General features: G+C 36.6%; 1 long non-coding RNA gene across 1 annotated transcript; it reads left to right on the top strand.

Annotated features, from left to right (window-relative positions):
- Positions 1 to 321: 321 nt before the first annotated feature.
- LOC311289009 lies at positions 322 to 5141 on the top strand. The gene is made up of 3 exons (XR_014627055.1): positions 322 to 440; positions 626 to 673; positions 3526 to 5141. It is a non-coding gene; the product is annotated as an uncharacterized lncRNA (long non-coding RNA).
- The last annotated feature ends 481 nt before the right edge of the window (positions 5142 to 5622 follow it).

Consider the following 5622-nt stretch of genomic DNA (forward strand, 5'->3'; position numbering starts at 1 on the left):
TCAAGGGGCTTATTGCTTTTATAAAATGGTTACTCCATAAAAATATTTATTTTAATATGTATTTTATTCATAAAATAAACACCAACAACAAAAAATATAACGTTATAACACAATTATTCCACCGCCAAGCAATGTAGCTCCACAGAATCAAGGACTGGAACTATACGTTTTATAATATACATTTTAATATTAATATCTAATTGGGCTTATCTGGTGAAATGTTATAAAAATATGTTTTTTTATTTTTAAATCCCAGAACGTTTCCTCATAAGTGGCTAAAACTGCTGATAAATAGTTACTCACTTACTTTTACTTCCTCTCATCACATGAGATCATTGACTACCTGTGCGTATATAAGACACACACACCAACTCTCAGATACACTCAGCAAACGCTCACACTGAGATCAACTCTTGACTCGACACACACTCTTCTCCAAGGTAATGTATTCTTCCTGCTCTTTATTTCTGTCTGATGTATTTATCAAACCTCTTATTCACATTCCCTCGTATAATTATATATCTAATATCTGTACTTGTATTGTCTGTCTTTTTTGTCTATTGTGTATTTTTATATACATTTATTTTTATTTTTACTCATTTTTCTCTTCTCTTGTTTTCTTCAGAGTCGTCCCTCTGGAATCTTCCGTCACAAAGACCAAGTCCTCGTGTGTGTAAGCTATAAATCTACTCCTGAATCTGATATATAAAACTTTTGAACAAGATTATGTTTGATTTTACCAGTTCTCTCTTATTGCAGAAATGAATCAATAATAGAGATGTTCTTGGTAACACTTTACAATAAGGTTTCATTAGTGAACATGAACTGAGAGTGAACAATACTTCTCCAGCATTTATTAATCTCAATGTTAAAGGGTTAGTTCACCCAAAAATGATCATTATTACTGTCGCTCTACATTAATATCAGACCTTCATCTTCAGAACACAAATTAATATTTTTTAATGAAATGCGAGAGCTTTCTGTCCCCAGGGCCGGACTGGGACACAATTTCAGGCCGGGAAATCCTACACCCATCCAGGCCATCCTATGCACCCAAATAAAATTTTGAAACACGGACAACCCTATTTTTTCCTAAATTACATTTATTGGTCTAAATCCTTAGGCTGGGGTCGTGTAAAATAATTAAAGGCTTTCTCTTGAACGGTATCCTCACTTCCCTTTTCCTTCTCTTCATTTTCCCAAATATCTCTCTGTCTCTCCCTTCCACCAGTATCATCAGCCTCATACACTAAGTAAAGTGGAGTACTAGTGTTATATATATATATATATATATCTCTCTCCATTTATTTAGTAAAAAATCAAAGTATTATATTTATGACAAAATGTTGTTGTTTTTATCTTAAAAGTACTTAAATATCCAACATTTAGCAACACTATATTTCATACAATATGTTAAAAAAATTATAATCTTATTTTGCTTCTACATGTCATCTCACTCCCTGGCTGAATGTGTGATGATCATTTTACCACAGCTAGTGCTAGGTTGACTGTCTGTCTCCACCTTCATTTGATAAAAAATAAATTAAATTAAATAAAAAAAAAGGAAAGGAAAGGAAAAAAGTTTTAAACCTTCACAAATGGGCAGACATAATTTTCTAAATTGTCTAATAAAATGTTATTGAATTATTTTTTGTTGATGTCTGCACTATCACTCCTGTCTCCCTGCTCCCAGTACATAAATGTTAATATTTGTCTGCTAATTACTAATGTATCTTTACACTAGTATTTTGAGTGTCGATAGTAATAGGGCGCTATACCGCTTACATTTGCTAGCATTTCAATACTAAGTTAACGAAGAAAAAAGTACAGTATTTACAGATGAAACTGACCTGCACTTGAAGCCCTGAACAGCTTCATTTTGCAACATTTTGATGCTTGTTCTCTGAGTGCTTTCTTTTTCGTTGTCCTTTCCCTCTCTGCTCCACCTGGCCGTTTTCTCTCCATCATCGGGTGATTCTTGCATTTTCTCTTTAACCGTTTGGCTGAGGCTTAAAGTGGAATCGTAGCCTTGCCAGTCAAGACTAACAGATTCATGATTTTATTTTATAATAATAATTTTATTGAATGACGAATTCGAAAATCCCGATGGCCAGTCCGGGCCTGTCTGTCCCTCCATCAGAAGCAATTCACATATTCAAGGTCCAGAAAGATAAGAAAGACATCATTAAAGTTCTCAGTGTGACTCCAGTCGTTTAACTTTAATCTTATGAAGCGACGTGAGTGTGTGTGTGAGAGAAACATCATTTACAGAAAGCTCTCGGTTTCATTATAAAGATCTTCACTTGTGTTCTGAAGAGGAACGAATGTCTCACAGGTTTGGTAATTAATGACAGAACTTTCATTTTTGGGTGAACTAATTCATTTACTTTTATTTCAGCATTTACTAATACATTATTAAAATCAAAAGTTGTTAACATTAGTTAATGCTGTGAACTAATGCTGGGTACACACCAAAAGATAATCGGGCTGATTTTGGGCAGATTTCCCCCCTTCCGACAATCCTAGCTGTGTCCCGATTATCTTGATGGTTCAACAGATTATCTTATCAGATTTTCCCTTGGTGTGAGGTGTGTTAAGAGTGTCCGAACCTGCTCGGAAGAACGTCGGAGCCGCCCCGATCGCGAATCGTAAATATTCAACATGTTTAATATTTACGATCAGAAATCCTGATGTGTGGGGGGAACCCCGAGGACAAACGCGCGCACGTTCTGGAGATTATCACGTGAAACGAAACAATATCCAATCAGAAAGTGAGATGATGGAAGACGGTCATTCTCACACACACACACGCACACGCACACATGCAGGAAGCTGAGTGTTATAAGGATTCAGTGAGGAATTAAATAGGCTAACTTTTTCTAAAGAGACAATAAATACAATAAAGAATAAATAAAGACAATAAAGAATGAATATATTTCTGTATAAAAGGTTATATATAATGGTGGGTACAATGTTTTTTTTATTGTTTTTTTTAATGTGAATTTTCTGTGAAAATCATTCCAAACACTATCATCATAATTTCTTCATGCATATCATCCGACATGCTTATTCTGAAGTCTCGCGAGGTTTTGCGAGATTTCCTGTGTTCACAGTCGAGAATCTGGTTGAAAATCTGTTTGTGTGTGGTGTGCTGTCTTTGTCACATCATGGCACACCACACACTATAGGAGCAAAATGCTTGAATCTAGGATTTTTTGTCCTCATGTTTGTGGTCTATCACATTTTGAAAATCTTATAAGATGTAAAAAATCTTTTGGTGTGTACCCAGCATAACACGAACAAACAATGAACTGATGTATTCTTAACTAGCGTTAACAAAGATGAACAAATACAGTAACAAATGCTCATGTTAGTTTATACATTAATGTTAACTAGTGAAAGCTTATGATAAAGTGTTTCTTTGTATTGCAATTAAACAAGTAAAATGTACTTTTCTGGATTTTATGGTTCATGACGACAGTGCATCTGCAATCTGACATTTCTATCTTACACAAATCTCCCCAGATCCTGAAGATGCTGTTATTCCTGATCGTCTTGAGTCTCTCTCTCCAGCCGGCTCTGAGTAAGTCGAAGCCGAAGCCGAAGCCGAAGCCGGAGCCACAGCGCTGTGTGAATGCGGTGAATACGTTGAATCCAGATTACATCGAACATTACACCTTCCTTAAACAACACCTAAACAACAATGTCCCAAAGAGTCTGAACATCAGAGAATGGGAGACGTTCATTACCAAAATTGAAACCTGGCACCGGCCGATTCAGAGCTTCTTTGTCTATTCAGAATCAGAATTTGATAAAGTGTTAGCTGTGTGTTCAACAGGGGGAAAGATATATCCTAACACCAAAAACCTCTGCATCAGCAAGGAGACTTTCAACTTCTACACTGTTACTGTCAACACTAAGATGAAGGTCAAGAAGGTCAAATTCATAAAAAATCAACATGTTATTCTTGGCTGTGAAAAAGAAAAAATCTTGAACAAATGTCTACCTATTCATTTTGAGGCGAATATAAATAATGCTAAACCAGATAATAATCAGCCAGACTGCAGTGGTTAAGATCTGGAACACACAAGCTTTATTCCTGATGCTGAAAGTCTGACCGACAGAAATGAGATTCTGGATGATGTCACTCTTAAGCTTTGCTTCTCTCATCTTTATCTAACCAATGTTGAAAAGTGAATTAATGTGAGGATGTCTGCACATTACACACACACTTACAGCTTTCTGTTTGCCTTTTGCTTTATTAATATCATTAAATAAAGAGCATTAAAAAAAATCTGGATTTTTTCATGAACACACACATACACACACACACACACACACACTTTGTTCTTGCGTGACACAGGATAACTAAGTTTGAAATAACAATATTTAATAAGTGATATTTAACATTGCACCCCAGACCATCACTGACTGTGGGTACTTGACACTGGACTTCAGGCATTTTGGCATTTCCTTCTCCCCAGTCTTCCTCCAGACTCTGGCACCTTGATTTCCGAATGACATGCAAAATTTGTCCAAAAGTCCCAGTGCTGCTTCTCTGTAGCCCAGGTCAGGCGCTTCTGCTGCTGTTTCTGGTTCAAAAGTGGCTTGACCTGGGGAATGCGGCACCTGTAGCCCTGTGCACGGTGGCTCTGGATGTTTCTACTCCAGACTCAGTCCACTGCTTCCGCAGGTCCCCCAAGGTCTGGAATCGGTCCTTCTCCACAATCTTCCTCAGGGTCTGGTCACCTCTTCTCGTTGTGCAGCGTTTTTTGCCACACTTTTTCCTTCCTATACAGACTTCCCACTGAGGTGCCTTGACACAGCACTCTGGGAACAGCCTATTCGTTCAGAAATTTCTTTCTGTGTCTTACCCTCTTGCTTTGATGGCCTTCTGGACAGCAGTCAGGTCAGCAGTCTTACCCATGATTGTGGTTTTGAGTAATGAACCAGGCTGGGAGTTTTTAAAAGCCTCAGGAATCTTTTGCAGGTGTTTAGAGTTAATTAGTTGATTCAGATGATTAGGTTAATAGCTCGTTTAGAGAACCTTTTCATGATATGCTAATTTTTTGAGATAGGAATTTTGGGTTTTCATGAGCTGTATGCCAAAATCATCAGTATTAAAACAATAAAAGACCTGAAATATTTCAGTTGGTGTGCAATGAATCTAAAATATATGAAAGTTTAATTTTTATCATTACATTATGGAAAATAATGAACTTTATCACAATATGCAAATTTTTTGAGAAGGACCTGTATATTTAGAGTCATGGTGTGAATCTACACACATCCTTAATGGACACAGTAACACTCGTGATTAACACCCTCACACACACACACACACACACACTTACTCCTCTCAGCTAAATCTGACAAATCCTCACTTTAGCCACATTCTCAATGCTAAAAGATTCATAAAGTAAATAATGCTTTAATATTTCTGCTAGGTTATTCTAAAACATCAGAAGTCTGAAGTATGTCCTCATTTATGACACTGAAAACAATCTTTTGATTATTCACAATTATTAGTTATTATCAAAATCATCAGTGAATATGGATAAATGCTGATAGCTGTAACGCGTCTCACTAAAACACTCAGATCACTTAGACGTGGCTGTGTAC

This window comes from Rutilus rutilus (genome assembly GCF_951802725.1).
Source record: "Rutilus rutilus genome assembly, chromosome: 4".
Classification (NCBI taxonomy): Eukaryota; Metazoa; Chordata; class Actinopteri; order Cypriniformes; family Leuciscidae; genus Rutilus; species Rutilus rutilus.